This window comes from Aethalodelphis obliquidens, unplaced genomic scaffold (assembly GCF_003676395.1).
Source record: "Aethalodelphis obliquidens isolate GAN/ISIS:26980383/991018 unplaced genomic scaffold, ASM367639v1 scaffold7, whole genome shotgun sequence".
In the NCBI taxonomy this organism is placed as follows: Eukaryota; Metazoa; Chordata; class Mammalia; order Artiodactyla; family Delphinidae; genus Aethalodelphis; species Aethalodelphis obliquidens.
Window position 1 is genome coordinate 67993652 of NW_020837951.1, and position 18824 is coordinate 68012475.

At 44.9% G+C, this 18824-nt stretch overlaps 1 long non-coding RNA gene across 1 annotated transcript; it reads left to right on the forward strand.

Annotated features, from left to right (window-relative positions):
- Window positions 1-32: 32 nt before the first annotated feature.
- On the forward strand, window positions 33-18478 carry LOC113620162 (uncharacterized). The gene is made up of 3 exons (XR_003432679.1): window positions 33-310; window positions 16791-17007; window positions 17844-18478. It is a non-coding gene; the product is annotated as an uncharacterized LOC113620162 (long non-coding RNA).
- The last annotated feature ends 346 nt before the right edge of the window (window positions 18479-18824 follow it).

The following is an 18824-nucleotide window of genomic DNA, read 5'->3' on the forward strand; positions in this document are numbered from 1 at the left end:
ATGAGCGTCGGTAGGCGGCACTTCCGGGGGTGGGGCTAATCAGCGGTGGGCGGTGTTAGTGAGGCAGCCCAGGTCTAGTTCCGAAGATTAGTCTGTCCACCCTTTGTTCTTTCCGCCGTCGTTCTGGGTCAGAGAGCATCCTCGCTCGGCCCCGGCCACTGCTTCTGATAACACCAAAGAGGGAGAGCGGGATCGGAGTCCGGCTCTCCTGGGCTGTCTTGTACCTCAGCCTCCGTCCGAACATTTCCACTTTAGGAGCGTGCCCTTCCCTGGTTCCGGCTGTTCAGAACAAGACGCCTTGAAAGCTGTGGTTTGTTTTTTCCTTAAATACTCGATCATCCGCTTGTCCTCTAACCGCTGCAGTCATCGTTCTACCACAGAATGATACACTCAGCCACCCTGTCACCCAAGCCAAAAACCATAATTACTCCAAGTCCTGGTACCTCCTAAATAGTCTCCCTGCTTTCTGTCTTGCCCCTGCGATCTTTTTAAAACGCAAAATTCTATCACTCCCTTTCTGGAAATGCACCATTTATTTCCCACTATAGTCAAATACTCTCCACACTTCTTAACCTGGCTTTATAAACTTTCCACAGTCCAAAGCTCACCTATCGCCATTCGTTAATGCCATGCCAGTCTTTTCAGATTGCATGTCCTTCCTAAGAGAAGCCTTTCCTGAACACACAACGAGAAATTGTATTCCTCTCCTCTAGTGTAGCACTATTTCCCTTTATAGTACTGTTTACTCATGATACATAAATGGTTTGCTTATGGTCTGCCTCCCCTACTAGATGGTAAATTAGGCCAGGGCTCATGTCTTAACTTCACTGTGGAATACTCAGGACGCAGCAAAGTGTATGGTACTTAATAAGTAAGGCTCAGTAAATATCTGTTACATGATCATAACCCCAGCTCTGCTATGTGTTAGTCTATCAGTGTAGTAGTACGGAGCCAGCCAGCAGAGGGAGAAGGAATGAGTGTATTATAGTAAATCTTGAATCAGCAATGATTCAACTCTTATTAGAATAGAAAGATGCAGGAAAGATACAGTGTATCTGATAGTCCTCCAGAACATTCCTGGGAGAATGAGAATGAGAACCCAGGTGATCTAACTTTGAAGCCCACAGTACCCTGAATCAGTACCCTGAAGGAAGAAATATTTATTATCTATTACATATTTACTCCATATTTTTTCTTCAAGAAAAAAACTCCTGCTTAAAATAAACAAAAATAATTTTTACTTTCCAAGATTATTACATCCCATCTTCCATTTCAGTATCACAAAGTTTTGAGTTTAGGCCTGCTTCACATTCAAAGCTGAAATATTCTGCTAAGTCCTGTTCGATCATCTGATGTTAGTGTAAAAAGGTTGGTGAAATGATGCATTTAAATCCTGTGTATGTAATTTTTGTTAAGGTGAAATTGACACAACATAAAATTATTCATTTTTACGTGAACAATTCAGTGGCATTTAGCACATTCGCAATGTTGTGCAATCACCACCTCTATCTAGTGCCAAGATATTTTCATCACCCCAAAAGGAAACCTTGCATCCATTAAGCAATTGCTCCCCATTCCGCCCCCCTTCCACCAGCTACTGGCAGCCACAATCTGTGTACTGTCTCCATGGATTTACTTACTCTATATATTTCATATAAATGGAAATATACACTATGTGACCTTTGTGTCTGCCTTCTAATATTTTTGACGTTCATCCACGTTGTAGCATGTATCAGTGTTTTATTCCTTTTTACGACTGAACGCTATCACACTGTATGTGTAAATCACAATTTGTTTATCCGTTCATCCACTGATGGACATTTGGGCTGTTTCCAACTTTTGACTATTGTGAATAGTGCTGGTATGTTTGAGTACCTATTTTTAGTCCTTTGGGGTATATAGGAGCAGGATTGCTGGGTCACATGGTAATTCTGTGTTTCCCAGGGGAACTGCCAAACGATGTTCAGAGCAGCTGAACCATTTTACATTCCCCCCAGAAATGTATGCACTTGTTATTTTGTTATTTTCTCTCTTTTTAAATTATATTCATCCTAGGGGGTGTGATTTGCATTTCGCTAATGACTGATGATGTTGAGCATCTTTTCATGTGTTGGGCCATTTATATATTTTCTTTGGAGATATGTCTACTTAAGTCCTTTGCCTGTTTTTTGTTTTTTATTTTAGCTCTATTTTTATTGAAGTAGTGGTAGTGAGTTAATATGAGGCAAAGAGTAAAATCCAGGAAAATTCCTCAGACTTTTTTTTTTCTTTTCTAATGCATTTTTTCAAAGACATAAAATTTACCATCTTAACCATTTTTAAGTATACAGTTCAGTAGTGTTAAGTATATTCACGTTGTTGTGAAACATCTCCAGAGCTATTTCATCTTGCAAAATGGGAACTCTATACTCATTAAACAACTCTTTTTCGCCCTCTCCCATCCCTGGTAACCACCATTTTTCTTTCTGTTTCTATGAATTTGACTACTTTAGATATTTCATACAATTGGAATCACGCAGTACTTGCCTTGTTGTGACTGGCTCATTTCACTTAACCATGTCCTCAAGCTTCATCCATGTGGTAGCATGTGACAAGATTTCCATCCTTTTTAAGATTGAATAATATTCCATTGTATTTACATACCACATTTTATTTATCCATTCATCTGTTGATGAACATTTGGATTGCTTCCACCTCTTAGCTATTATGAATACTGCTGGTATTAACATAGGCATGCATATATCTCTTCAAGACCCTGCTTTCAGTTCTTTTGGATATATACCCAGAAGTGAGATTGCTGGATCATATGGTAGTTCTATTTTTAATTTTTTGAGGAAACTTCATACTGTTTTCCATAGAAGTTGCACCATTTCATAATCCCACCAACAGTGCACAAAGGCTCTTTTCCTGTATTTGAATTGGCTTGTTTTGTTATTGAATTGTAAGAGTTCTTTATATATTCTGAATGCTATACCCTTATTAGATATATAATGTCCAAATAGTTTCTCCCATTATGTACATATCTTTCCACTTTTCTTGAGAATGTTCACTGATGTATAATAGTTTTGAACTTTGATGAAGTCCAATTTATCTAATTTTTCTTTTGTTGATCATGCTTTCATTGTCATATCTGAGACAAATCCATTGCCAAATCCAAAATCCCTATATTTTTGTCCAATAATTTTATGGTTTGAGTTCTTGTATTTAGGTCATTGATCCATTTTGAGTTATTTTGTTAATATGGTGTAAGGTTGGCAGTACAACTCCATTCTTTTGCATGTAGACATCCAGTTGTCCCACCACCATTTGTTGAAGAGGCTATCCTTTCCCTCATTTAATGATCTTGGCACCCTTGTTGAAAATCAACTGGCAATAGATGTATGAGTTTACTTCTGGCCTCTCAAATCTATTCCATTGATTTATGTATCTATCCTTATGCCAATACCACACTGTTTTGATTTGTAGTAAGTTTCAAAATCAGGAGGTGGGGTCCTTGACTTTTTCAAGATTGTTTTAGTTCTTTGGGAATCCCTTGTAATTCCGCATGAATCTTATGCTCGTTTATGCAAAATATGCTCTTGGAATTTTGATAGGGATTGCATTTAATCCATAGATCAATTTGGGGAGTATTGCCATTTTTACAAAATTAAACTCATTAAACTCTTTCAACTCATGAACATTATATGTCTTTCCATTTACTTAGGTTTTCTTTAATTTATTTCAGCACTGTTTTGCAGTTTTCAGTATGCAAGTCTTTTACCTCCTTGATTAATTTTATTCCTAGGTATTTTGTTGTTTTGGATAATATATAATACATATATATATAAATGTATATATACACACACATTTATTTATTATATGTATATGCACACATATACTATTTTTTTCTGAGCCATTTGAAATTAAATTACAAACACCATGGTATTTCTCTTCTGAATACTTAAGGATGTATCTCCTAAGAAGAAGGATATTCTGCCACATAGCCTCAATACCATTATCACATGTAAAACTTATTATTTAGGCAATACATTCTACTACACAGCCCATAAAATTTTACCAATTGTCACAAATCTGTCCTTTAGTGTTCCCTCAAGCCTATTAGTGCCAGGGCCTGGCCCCACCCACCAGCAGATGCGTACCAGCCCCTGGGCCTCCTGGGCCATGTAGCTAGCCACAACTGTGACCCACCAGTGGACCAGCAGCCACTGCATGAGGTAGGGTCTAGTAGCCAATCAGGCTGTTGGCCAGCCCCACCTACCAGCATGCCCAAACAAAGGAACAAGACAAAACTCCAGAAGAAGAACTAAACAAAGTAGAGGTAAGCAATCTACTTGATAAACAGTTCAAGGTAATGACCATAAAGATTCTCAGTGAACTTGGGAGAAGACTGGATGAACACAGTGAGAAGTTTGACAGAGTAAAAATACATAAAGAAGAACCAAGCAGAGCTGAAGAATACAATAACGGAAATAAAAAATACATTAGAAAGAATCAATCAATTCATACTACCCAAGGCAATCTACAGATTCAATGCAATCCCTATCAAAATAGCAGTCAGGGAGTTCCCTGGCAGTCCAGTGGTTAGGACTCGGCACTTTCACTGCCAGGGCCCGGGTTCAATCTCTGGTTGGGGAACTAAGATCTTGCAAGCTGCACAGTGTGGCCAAATTAAAAACAAACAAACAAACAAAAAACCACACCAAAGTCATTTTTCACAGAACTAAAACAAATAATTCTAAAATTTGTGTGGAAACATAAAAGACTCTGAATAGTCAAAACAATCATGAGAAAGAAGAACAAAGCTGGAGGCATCATGCTCACTGATTTCAAAATATAACAAAGCTACAGTAATCAAAACTGGGGCTTCCCTGGTGGCGCAGTGGTTGAGAGTCCGCCTGCCGATGCAGGGGACGCGGGTTTGTGCCCCGGTCTGGGAGGATCCCACATGCCGCGGAGCGGCTGGGCCCGTGAGCCATGGCCGCTGAGCCTGAGCATCCGGAGCCTGTGCTCCGCAACGGGAAAGGCCACAACAGTGAGAGGCCCACGTACCACAAAAAAAAAAGTTTATAAAAGGAATATTCAAAGTATTAACATCAGCAAGATGGCTGAATAATACTTTCTTGCTCACACCCCTCCTACCAACAACAATAATTCAGCATCCAGCAGGGAAAAAAGTGCCTTTGTGGCAGCTTTGGGACCCAGGTAGATTGTGAAATCTTGGTGCAGTCCAAGACCAGGAGAGATATTTTGAGAAGGGAGGCCTGAACCCAGGGTGCTGACTTCACCCGTCACAGACCCGAAACAGCTCCACATCTGAGGACTCAGCTACCACCCCATTTGGCTTTGGTTCTGTCACCAGCACCATATGCTATGGGACCCAGAAGGAGTCATGCCCACCCATGCATTGGACAGTAGGCATACAGACCTCAGTCTTGGTTATGCATCCTGAAGTGGCTGGTGAACTGGCTCTAGCCACTCTCGGTTGTGATCTGAGAGCCCTTGCAAGTAAGCCTGTCAAACTCGGTCAAAGTGTAGATTTCGAAATAACTTTGAACTGGGCTCCAGTCCGTCTTAGCCACAGTCAGCGAACAGTCCTGCTGACAGAAGGACAGAGCAGCAGACGCTCTATGCCCCAGAGATCATGAAATGGCCCTATACTTTGTTCCAGCCCCTGTGGCCACGGCCGTGGAGCAGTCCAGCCCACCCAGGGCCCTGGCGGGAGACCTACCAATCCATGCCTCCCCAGCCAGGTCTGCAGACCTCAGTGAAACCTGAAATAGCCCTGGGCCTCGGTTTCAGCCCTTCTCAGCCACAATCCAGAGCCAGTCCCGCCCACCCAGGGATTCATCCAATTACCAGGTCCACCCAGGATTTCATCCAATTACCAGGTGGGAACTACCTCCAAACACCTGGTGATAGGCTGCTGTCTGAGGACCCAGCTGCGGAATCTGAAGCAGACCCTTCTCCCAGCACCACCATATTGAACAAGGTACTGGAGGCAGTCCCTTACCACCGGTGACCAGACAGGATCCATGCCTGCCCCAGCCCCTAATAACACGCCCGCCAGCCACGGACCCCCCTAGAGACCCAGCAACATCACATAACTGGCTCTAACCCAGCAAGACTGCAATTCTGAAAGTAATCTCATCATCCCTGGGAACTGACAGGACCTTGAAGAGATATCTGCGCCCACACGTACATTGCAGCATTATTTACAATAGGCAAGAAAGGAAAACAGCCTAAGTGTCCATTGAGAGATGAATGGATAAAGAAAATGTATCTATTGGGAATTCCCTGCCAGTCCAGTAGTTAGGACTTGGCGCTTTCACTGCTGAGAGCGTGGGTTCAATTCTTGGTCAGGGAATTAAGATCCTGCAAGCCGTGCGGCGCGGCCAAAGGGGGGAAAAAAAGGCAAGAAAATGTATCTATCTATAATGGAATATTATTCATCCATAAAAAGAAGGAATTTCTGCCATTTACAACAACAGGGATGGATCCTGAAGGCATTATGCTAAGTGAAATAAATCAGACAGAGAAAGACAATTACTACATGACCTCACTTATATGTGAAATCTAAAAAAGAAAAAAAGGAGAGAGCTGAACTCACAGAAATAGGATGAGAATGGTGACTGTCTGGGGCTGAGGGGTGGGAGAAAATGGTGTTAACACTGAGTGTTAATCGTCTATGGGATATACAAGTAGAGATATCCAACAGGCTGTTAGGCATACAGGTTTGGAGGCTGAGTGTTTGAAAGTGAAAAAGGTGGTTTTGAGATGGAGCCCATATTCATTTGCTAGGGCTGCCATAACAAAATCCCACAAACTGGGTGGCTAAACAGCAGAAATTTATTTTTTCACAATTCTGGATGGAGCTAGAAGACTGAGACCAAGGTGTCAGCAGGACTGGTTTCTTCTGAGGCCTCTCCTTGGCTTATAGACGGCCATCTTTTTTCTGTGTCTTCACATGGCCTTTCCTCTGTGTGTGTCTGGGTCCTAATCTCCTCTTCTCCTAAGGACGCCAGTCATATTGAATTAGGGTCCTTCCTAATAACCTCATTTTAACTGAATTACCTCTTTAAAGACCTAATCTTCAAAATACAGTTATATTCTGAAATACTGGCGGTTAGGACTTCTACATAAGACTTTGTGAGGGACACCATCCAACTCCTAACAGGGCCCAAAGGTAGTCTCTCAACCATGAGGAGGCTGACTAAACAGAATAGAATTTGTATTCAATAACACTGAGTTAAAGTAATCCTGGAAGCAATCAGTAAAGGTAAAATTTCCCCGAACTCACTGAGCAAGTGAGTTTTGCAAGTGTGTTTGGGGAAGGAGATACTTTCCAAAGGGAGATATAAACACAGGAAGGAAGAGAAGTAGTAAAGGGAGGAAATGAGCTTGTGCCTTTCAGGAAGCTGTCTCATATTTGGCTCCAGTCAAGAAAACAGGAAAAAAAGATCATTTAGACAGAAAATAACTAAATTTCAAGGGCAATTTCTACTCATAGGAAGAGACTAATTTTAAAACATGCCATGCTGTGTTTGAGAAAGGAAGTTAAATCAAAGAAATGAAGCTAGGAAAACTCCTTGCCAATATTTCTGTAACTATACCCAGGAGCAAGAATTACAATGGATTTCTCACCCCTTGGGTCAGGGACTAAGGGCTGTTTTTGCAGTGCTGTGGAAAACAAGCTCTGGCATATGTTTATTAAATATTTGGTGGTGGCAGGAAGGAAAGGGGATGACAGGAAAAATGCAAGAATAAATCTTGTTTTTTTATCAGATCAATTCACTCTATGGGGCAATCTTCTTTTTGTCCCATGCATTTTCATTCTTTTTAAAAAATATTTATTGTATTTATTTTGGGTGTGCGGGGTCTTCGTTTTGGCATGGAGGATCTATTAGTTGTGACATGCAGACTCTTAGTTGTGGCATGTACAACTAGTTCCCCAACCAGGGATAGAACCCAGGCCCCCTGCACTGGGAGCATGAAGTCTTACCCACTGGACCACCAGGGAAGTCCCTGTCCTATGTATTTTCATTCTTTAATAACTATGTGACCTTGGACAACTTATTTACTCTCTCGGTTCCTTAGTTTGCCCATCTGAGGTAATACCTTCCTCACAGAGTTCTTGTTGAGGATAAATGAACTGATACATGAAAAAAGTTAAACTTTTCTGGGTGCACGGTAGACTCTCAATGAGTGTTTGTTAGTTGTCTTCATCATCCCTGACACCACATCATCACCTGTCATCACCCATGTCCCTCTAACTTTACTCGTGTCACTCTCACTCCCAGCCATGCCTTCCTTTCCCCTCTCCCAAGTTGTGCTTTGGGTAGGCTTTCCGTGAGGGTTCCAGCCCAGACTGACCTTGCTACAAGGAGGAGATCGACGGCTGAGCTTGGTGCTGAGGCGTTGTGGATTGATTCAGATGAGGGACAGCCTTGGGGAGGCGTACCAAGAACATACCTTCTGGGCTCAAGAACTTCAGATGGCAATTCTAACAAAAACTGGCACTGAGGTTCCAGCAGTTTCTTCCATGGGTGGAAGCTGAGAGTGGGATTTAATCTAGTTGAGGACACCATCCAGTAGGAAACCACACAGACCCCAGAAGCAGCAGAGAGGGCAGGGAGAGCTTTGGCTCAGAGACGGCCTGGGCCTGATCCACTTCTTGTTCCTAATTGACTGGCTGGAAAGGTCACCAGGATGATAATCCATGAGTTGTTTGTAGTCAGTTGATATCTGCAAGGAGATGCCCAAAATTATTCTCTAAAATTGTCGCTGCAAATCCTAGCAAAGCTTTCTTCAAACTGCTCATCCTAAAATACACTAGAAACTTTTTCACGTGAAGAGAAATCCCAGCCCTTGTGGTAGGTTCACTCATTTTGGGAATCATCAGATATTTCTAAAAGGGTCAAGCATCCCTTAACTTCTCATCATTTGTTCCCCAGGCTGCATTGCTAATGAGAAAGATTAAAGATGTGTGGCTCTTCTTGGTGTCATCTGCAACCTTCCGGGCAATGACTGTCTCCATCTATAGAACATACTACATTTTAGAGTCTTGCCCCCAACTATTAAAATGATCAGAGAATTTAGTTAAAAAAAAAAAAAAGGGATGATCTTCTCATTGGCTCCAGTCTTCTCTGCTTTCTTTAAAGCCCTTGACCTCTTACCTGGACCTCTTTCTTTCAGTAGACAACGCATCCTGCCACTTTTCTCAGAAGTATGAACTGCTTCAATTTTCTCTCACCCTCAAAATGTGTCCAGACATTCGTATATATACTCCATATTCCCTTCTTTCTTAGCATAGAGTTCTGTTAGGACACTTAGTTTTAAGTCACAGAAATCCTATCCAAATTAGCTTAAGCAAAAATGCAACTTTACTATAAAGGTTCCAGGGTATCTTGGGAATATTTGGATGTAGCTAGATCCCTGGGCAGAGCTGGAGCCAGGGACTTCTTTGCCATTTGGACTGTCTCTTATCTATACAGTTCTCTTTGGAACTGCTTCATCATTCTCTTATGCTGTGTACCAGTTCTGCCTACGTCTCCATCCATTGGAACAAGTTACCAATAGTGCCTCAGTTCAAATCTCTATTCCATCAGGCAGCCAGATGGAGCCGGAAAGCTCCATTCTGATTCCAAATTCCCATGGGTGCATTCTGATTAGCCAGCTTGAGCCAAGACCCACTCTTGGACCAATGAACTCTAGCCACGGAGTCGGGTCACAGTGTATAGCCACGGCTGTTCCTATGGTAGCCATCTGAATGGAGGTGAGGGCAGCGGAATGTGGGAGGTGGGCAGACCTCAGTGAAGAGGCAGAAGGTCCCAGAAAAGGAGGGGATTCTGGGACAAAACAATACGTGTCTACTGCATGCTGTCCCTTCTCTCCAGACAAATTGCATTCCACCTCTTTGCAGCTCCTTCAGGATCTGGTCTCATTAATCACCCTTTATTTTTTTTCTTTTACATTGTCAATCTGTTTCTCTACCTGGGCGTTAAAATTTGCTCAAGGCCCTCCTGTACTAGAGGACCATCCCATAACCCTTCTTCAAGCTCCTGCCCAACTGGGTACCATTTCTCTCTACCAAGTAAATTTCATCCACCCTTTACTCACTTTTTACCCCAACCTGGCCTCCTCCCCCTTGACTCCTGCCGCTTCCACTTCCCCACGGTGCTTCTTGGTGTTGGAAGGGCTGAAGACAAGGCAGAGAGAAGGAAGCATGAAGTGTATAGGCCACTGTGAGTAGGCGTGATGTCTCTGACGTGCCAGAGACCCCCTCCCAGCACATCTCAGTAGCCACAGAGCCTAGGCCCAAGGGGCACTCGGGACTGTGAGGTGTGACACTGACCAGTCCCTGACCTTTCGAGCTTCCTAGTTCCAGAGAATCTGTGGTCACAGCACCACCTGGACCCCACCCAGGCTGCTGATAGGTTGTTTACCAAAGCCTCCACTTGCCATTCGCTTCCTCAGGTGAGGGTAATCTCTTTGCTAGGTCTGTGCCCTTGGGAATGAAGGGGACAGGGAAGAACCACAGGTTTGAATGGAACTGCTGCTTTAAGCGTACCCACTGGTAAAGGCCGAACCCCCCAGCACTTGCTCCCCACGCTGCCTTTCTGGTGCTCTCGGCTACATGGGTGCTTATGGAGACACCCCAGCTAATGAAGCCCTTTGCTGGTTTAATTTTTTTCAAACTTTTTATTATGGTAAATTTTAAACACGTACAAAGTAAAGAGACTAGTTTTACGTGTCTACCACCCAGGTTCAACCACTCAGGTTCAATAAGAATCCATTTAAAGCCTGTGTTCTTCCATCTGTACCACCAAACCAACACCCTTCCCCATAATCTCAAAGCAAATCTCAGATATATTTTGTCTGTAAATATTTCAGTATGTATCTCTAAATAATAATGTCCCTTTTTTGTTTTTGTTTTGTTTTCTGGTTTTGGTCCTGTTTATTAAGGTATAATTTACATGAGGTAAAATTTTCCTTCTTAAGGTACAGTTCTGAGGTTTTAGAAACTCCTTCAGTCAGGTGACCACCACAATCAGGATACATATCCCTTTGCAGTGAACTCCCTCTCCCATCCTCAAGCAACCACAGATCTATTTTTATTCCTTAGTTTTACCTTTTCCAGAATGTCATAAAAATGGAATCATAAAGTATGTAGTCTTTTGAAGAATCACCTTTTAAAACATAATCATACCATTATCACACCTCCTCGGTCAGCAATAATTTCCCCAATATCAAATATCCAGTGTTCAGGGCGTCCCTGGTGGCGCAGTGGTTGGGAGTCTGCCTGCCGATGTAGGGGACACGGGTTCGTGCCCCGGTCCGGGAAGACCCCACATGCCACGGAGTGGCTGGGCCTGTGAGACATGGTTGCTACGCCTGCGCGTCTGGAGCCTGTGCTCCGCAACGGGAGAGGCCACAACAGTGAAAGGCCCGCGTACTGAAAAGAAAAAAAAAAAAAAAATCCAGCGTTCACATTTCCACAATTGCTCTAAAAAACATTTGTTTATACTCTCATTAGGATCTAAAGAAAGGATTGCAAACTGGTTGTTATGTCTCTATAGAAAATCTATAGGTTTCCTCCCCGTTTTAAGAAACGAGGTTGTTATGAAGCGTTTCCCTCAATCTGCATTTTATTGACTGCATCTGCATGTTGTCATTGCTTCCATTCCCAAAGCCTTGTTTCTAAACTACGGCCCATGGCCCAGCGGCATCTGCATCACCTGGGAGTTTGTTAGAAATGCAGAATCTTGGACCCCACTCAAGACCTACTGAATCAGAATCTGCATTTTTAACATTTTTAACAAGATCTCCAGGTGATTCACCTCCTGTGAATTGGTAGTGAGAGCTAGAGTTTTGATCTGGTTTAGGTTCACTATTTTGGGGGGCAAGGCTGCTTTGTAGGTGGTGTTGCATCCTTGATTACTTCTCAACCCAGCATGCCTGCTCCTCGTCTGCCAGGACTTGTGCCTCCTTGTCACTCAGGCCTCTGAAAATGCAGGCACGACCAAGGATCTGCCCTCTGCCAGCCTCCACTCTCTCCCTCCTGAGCCCCAGTGAGCTCACTTACCCCAGAGCTCTCAGGTATCACTTTTTTTTTTTTTTTTTCTTTCGGTACGCGGGCCTCTCACTGCTGTGGCCTCTCCCGTTGCAGAGCACAGGCTCCGGACGCACAGGCCCAGCGGCCATGGCTCACGGGCCCAGCCGCTCTGCGGCATGTGGGATCCTCCCGGACCGGGGCACGAACCTGTGTCCCCTGCATCGGCAGGCGGACTCTCAACCACTGCGCCACCAGGGAAGCCCTCAGGTATCACTTTTATAATCATGATCCACAAGTCTTTCTCTCTAATCCTGACCTGTCCTTGGTCTCCTGATTTGCCTTTCCAGTTGCTGAAAGAATATATCTTCCCAGATGTTCAGCCTGCCCTTTAATTCAACACATTGAAGCCTAAACCATTATTTTCCCTCTTATCTTCCCTTTTGGGTTAGTAAGCTAGCCATCTTCTGATCACTCAGCCTACACTGTTTGAAGTTCTCTTGTATTTTCCACCCACTCTTTCATGTCCTGCCTCTAATCGGTAGTTAAGTTTTATTAATTCTCCTTCTGTATTTGTCAGGCTTCATTAGGTTATTCTGAGGCAAGAAACAATTTCCCTCAATTTCAGTGGTTGACAGCACAAAGTTATATTTTTTGCTCAAGTTACGAGTTGGCCGTGAGTCGACTTCAGCTCTGTTCTGCTGTAGGTGTCTTCTTTCTGGGATCCGGGCTGAAGAAGCAGTCCCAATATGGGGTATGGCAAAGGGAAATGAGGAATGGCAGGACTATGAATCAGTTTCAAAGCCTCTGCTCAGTCGTGGACAAATCAGTTCCATGCACATTTCATTTTCCATAGCCAATGACAAAGTCAAGTCCCATATCCGTGGGTTGGGAAAGTGCATCAAGTATCTCAAATCCATAGTGCAATCTATCACAACTCCTATTTTATATCTCCGTCACATTCCTTATTCAATTCCTTTACCCCTGCCTCAAACTTCACTTTTCTCAGCTTAGAATTCACTTCCTCGGGGAAGCCTTTTCCCCGACATCCTCAGACAAGATCACATCCACTGCTCTCTGTTGTCACGGGACTTGCACTTTTTCACAGCATGTGGCACAACTGTGATGAGTTATTTATGCAATATTTAATCTCTGACTTTCCCCCTAGACTGCAAGTTCTGTGAGGGCAGAGACAGCATCTGCTTTGCTTACGATGTTATCCTTGGCACCTAGAAAACTGTCTAGAGCCCATCACATATTCAGTAATTATGTAAAAGATGCAAAAGAATGAATGCATATCTTAGTCATGCCCATATCATCCCGCACCTGGATTACTGAGAAACATTATCAGTAGTTTTTTTTGTTTTGTTTTGTTTTGTTTTGTTTGTTTGTTTTTGTGGTACTGTGGGTCTCTCACTGTTGTGGCCTCTCCCGTTGCGCAGCACAGGCTCCGGACACGCAGGCTCAGTGGCCATGGCTCACGGGCCCAGCCACTCCGCGGCATGTGGGATCCTCCCGGACCGGGGCACGAACCCGTGTCCCCTGCATCGGCAGGTGGGCTGTCAACCACTGCGCCACCAGGGAAGCCTATCAGTAGTTTCTGACGTCTATTTTATTCTTCAGCCATCAAGGTTTCCTTCCTAAAGACCTACTCTTTTCACATCATTAGTCGTTTCATTCAGCTTCTTCTTCTGCCACGTTTCCAGCTGAAACATAGTATTGAAGTTCCCTGAATTATTACACTTTCTCAGACCTCCATCCTTCTGCACATACTATTCGTTCTAAAGAATTCACCCCCACCCCGCTCGGTGCTCTGCCTGGTAAAATCCTATTCACCTTGTACATCTCAGTCTGGAGGCTGTCTCCCCTGATGAGCCCCCCCTTGGCTCTCAGTGCAGACTTGGGCCCCCTACCGCTCTGCTTCCCCGTTCTGTGTCTGCACCTCCGTTTCAGCAATTGTCGTGTTGTATTCTAATGGTTTGTGTGCTTCTACTAGACTAAGCTCAACCAGGGCAAGAACGATATTTTTGTCTCCTGTTACCCAGCACTTAATATAGAGCCTGGCACAAAGCAGGTGCTCCAAATTGCTGCTACGCTGTTGCAAGCTACAGTTATTGAACAAAGGAACAGCTTCTCTATCCAAAAGCAGAGGTCAAAACACATGTTAACAACTTCCATGCACTTCAGGCATGGGCAACGCCTCAGACCTCCTATCAGAATCAACATACACCCAGTCCTAACATTGTTTGTGGTTTTCCAGCACAGATTAGAGAAAGGAGAGAGGCACTTCTAAAGAGAGGCCTAGGGCTTCCCTGGTGGCGCAGTGGTTGAGAGTCCGCCTGCTGATGCAGGGGACACGGGTTTGTGCCCCGGTCCGGGAAGATCCCACATGCCGCAGAGCGGCTAGGACCGTGAGCTATGGCCACTGAGCCTGCGCGTCCGGAGCCTGTGTTCCACAACGGGAGAGGCCACAACAGTGAGAGGCCTGCGTACCGCAAAAAAACAAACAAACAAAAAAAACTAAAGAGAGGCCTAGTGACAACTGCAGAAAGTGGCCTCTGACGGCTGTCAGTAAACAACCAGAGAGCACCCACGGCAGCAAAGGTGGCTGCTTTCTTGGAGTGGGTGCACTAGTGTTTCCCTGGCAAGGTCCTGCTTCCTGCAGCCCTCCCCCATAATTCTGAGCCTGGAGACTTCTTAGATTAAAAAAATAAATAAATAATAATCCAGGGCTTCCCTGGTGGCGCAGTGGTTGAGAGTCCGCCTGCTGATGCAGGGGACACGGGTTCGAGCCCTGGTCTGGGAAGATCCCACATGCCGCGGAGCAACTAGGCCCGTGAGCCACAACTACTGAGCCTGCTCATCTGGAGCCTGTGCTCCGCAACAAGAGAGGCCGCGACAGCGAGAGGCCCGCGTACCGCGATGAAGAGTGGGCCCCGCTCGCCGCAACTAGTGAAAGCCCTCGCACAGAAACGAAGAGCCAACACAGCCAAAAATAAATAAATACAATGAAAAACAACCAACCAAAAAAAAAAAACTATTAAAAAAAAAAAATCCTTGGTGACTTTTTTTGTTTCCCTCCTAGCTGGAGAAGGGGGCCAGACTCCGGGCCCCAGTTTCCTGGTGACGAGCCTGATAAAAGGATGACTTCTTTCATTGGGCTCCTCTTTTCTTCTTCTTTTTCTTGGTAGCAGCAGCAGTCTTGGCTTGGATTTGGTTTTCCAGGAAAGCAAAGTGTATGGCCCAGAGTGAATTTTTGCTCCACCACACATTGGCTAAAATGGTGATTCTCATACATGAGAGTGGGTCAGAATCACCTGGAGGGCTTGTTAAGCCAGAGCTTGTTGGATTCCAACCTCAGAGTTTCTGATTCAATCGGTCTGGGGTATGGACCTAGAATTTTGCATTTCTAACAAGTTCCTAAGTGGTGTTGATGCTGCCAGTCTGGGGACCATACCTTGAGAGTTACTGGCCTAAACAATAAGCCTCAAGCATGACCAGTGATGAAAAACTCTGGCCAAACAGAAAATTTCATCTTTGATCATGCACTTCTTGCTTCATTTACACAAGCGTTTGCTTTTCTTTTGCTTTTCTTTTTTTTTTTTTGGTTTCTACTTGTGGGACCAGTTGAACTGGATATTTATTATCAGATATTTACTTAGACCAAAAAAAAAAAGTTATAACTTCTGTAAAAATAGAAGATGCTGGCATCCTGACTTCCCTGCAAGGGCAGTTCTCCAAAACTGCTCTCTCCTAGATCTCTATCACTGACCCATCTTTAGACCAAAAGCACCAGAAGCAAAGTCATCGTCAGAACTCAGCAGCACCTTGTTCTCTGCTGTCACCCCCCCATCCTTACCCCAACTCTCCCCAAGCTCTTTTTACTCCAGATATCAGATTTTGTATTAAACCATTAATGGTAGTTGCTAAGGCAACATACTCTTAATATAAGTCCATTTCAAAATTAACATCATGGGGCTCCCCTGGTGACGCAGGGGTTAAGAATCCGCCTGCCAGTGTAGGAGACATGGGTTCGAGCCCTGGTCTGGGAGGATTCCACATGCCGCAGAGCAACTAAGTCCGTGCATCACAACTACTGAGCCTGTGCTCTAGAGCCCGCGAGCCACAACTACTGAGCCTGTGCGCCACAACTACTGAAGCCCGCGTGCCTAGAGCCCGTGCTCCACAAGAGAAGCCACCGCAATGAGAAGCCTGCGCACCACAACGAAGAGTAGCCCCTGCTTGCTACAACTAGAGAAAGCCCACGCGCAGCAATGAAGACCCGACGCAGCCAAAAATAAATAAATTAAATAAATAAATTTATATAAAAAATTAACATCATGACCTATCATTAGGTAATTGACTAAGGTTATATTCATTGAGAAAATGTTAGCAATGTAGAGAGTGGATGAAAACATCAGAAAACTGTTAAAACGCTTCCAAGAAAATCAACACAGGCATATTTGGAGTAATGTGACTTGCATCCTTCATGCTGCTCACCAATGGCTTTTGGCTTAAGCACTGTCTCTCTGTTCAGTTTTAATTAGACAGAATCCAAGGGGTCAGCTTTGATTCTGAAACAGAACTGTCACCGACAATAAGAGTTCCCGTGTAGGAGGAAAACTCCCTAGCATTCTCTTAGCAGGACTTGGAGAGAAGAATGAATAATATCCAGCAAATTCCAAATTTCATTGATGTTAAAACTCACACTGTTCTGCATTGTAACATTTCTGAATTTCAGGTTCATCTTACAATGAATGGCATTTTATAGTCATGGTTGATCAGGTGACAACTGAGATGTTTTGTCACTGCCTGAACACACACAAACTCAGTGGTTATTCCTGGTGGGAAGACTTGGCAACTGTAATCTCCATGTTTCCGTCAGCAAGTTGTATAAAGACCATCTGGAAAAGAAACATGCTGCCTGTTGTCTGAAAACCTTCTGTCGATGCCTTCAGGTAAGATCAAGATTGTGCCAGCATTGGGGCTTCCCTGGTAGATAATGTCATAGTGTTAATAGGAAATGAGCTTTGACCTGAAAGGGATCTCACACTCTGAGAGCCACTGGCATATGAAATGATGGTGTGTTTTACACCATCAGAATTAATGAATATGAACACATTTCCACCTAAAATATTAGAAGGAGTAAAACCTTAACATGGAGAACTATTGTTGGGCAGTTGGTGTAGCACTGTGAGACACTGAGAAATTAACTGATGTACTTTTCTTTTGTGTCTGTGGGAAATGTTTTCTTCCTCCCACTTCAGCGGCCAGCTCACGCTGGGTATCCTGCAGATCTGGGTAATTCTGACCTTAAGAGAAGGTGACTGGGTCCTGAATTTCAGGACACAGTGGAACTGGCTGTTTAGGAAGAGGACACGATAGGAGTTGGGACAAAGTTCAAAGGAGGAGTGTGGTCTGGCTCTGGGTGGAGAAAGCTGGATTTCCTGGAGACTAGGAGAGGAGTGGGCCTTGCAGTTTCTGCCAGTGATGGAGAGCTGGAAAGACAAGTGAGTGTCTGTGCAGGTACCTGTGGAAGAAGGACACTGGGGGCATAAGGCATTGGAACACCAGCCAGGGTCCAAGGGGACTGTCAAGCCAGAGAGAGGTCAGCCTCTGGGGAGGTTCTGGCCTTCCGGGTACCATGACGGCTGGAGCAAAGAGATCCTACTGACAGTCACCTGACCAGGGCCTATTCTGCCACCGCCATCTTGACCTGGAATCCTAGAACTGCCCAAGGAAGAAGGACCAGAGCTATGACCAAAACCAAAATGACAGTTTTCTCTTTCTTCAGGAATCGCTGGAACCAGATTAGCTTTGGTTTAGAAACTACAGAATAGTTACAGCAGCAAAAGCAAAGCAGTGATGAGCACATCTGAGATCATCCTGAATTTGATTTCTAGCGCTGACACTTACTAGCTGGAATGACATTGCTGATAGAACCCACTTCGCAGGATCCCCTCTGGGAGCACTAAATGAGTGACACACTCGGAAGCTCTTCAAACAGCGCCTGGCACATAGTAAGTGCAACATACCTGTCATCATCTCTTGTACCTGGGATGTTCTGGAGGTGTCATACCAGCCACACTGCATCTTTTGGGGACTGGGATAGCTGAAGTTTGACCCTATGTGTAAACGAAGACTACCTTCTAACACTGGAGTCCACGGGACCGCGGGCAGGAAGTTATTCAAAACTGCAGAAGCGCTCTACCCAGGTGCGGGTGGCAGAGGCTGTATGGGAGAGTCCTCGGCTCCACTGCAGACTGACTCCAAGGTCTTCCTGCCTTAGCCCACCGCACCAAGCAAGCCGGAGGGACTGAGGGCTTTTCTCGGCCGTGAGTGCAGGCGTGCCACGTGCACTCGGACATATTCGCCGACATGCAGGCAAGTCCGAGCAAAGACTGCCACGATTTCGTAGGGGCCGGGTCCTCCTGGGTTTCTTAATTTCTGGGTTTTCACATTTTTGCCAGGGCGGGCTCTGGCGCTCTTTGCGCAACTGGGGTAGGGGGCGCCTGCAAGTCTGAGCCGCCTGCAAGTCTGAGCCGCAAGGTGGGCGTGGGCAGGCCCGTCGAGGCCTTTGCCACCTGCTGGCGACAGACGCGTCCAGGGGTGGGGGAGGAGGAGACAGGTCCCCTCCCCAACCCCACTCTCCCCTCCCCCGCGCATCCCGCCTCCGGGGTGGGCGAGGCCGGAGCTCAAGGTCCCGCGGGCTCCCCCACGGGGCGGAGCCGAGGGAGGGGTTTGCGTGCCAGTCACGTCCTACGCTGTAGAGCGG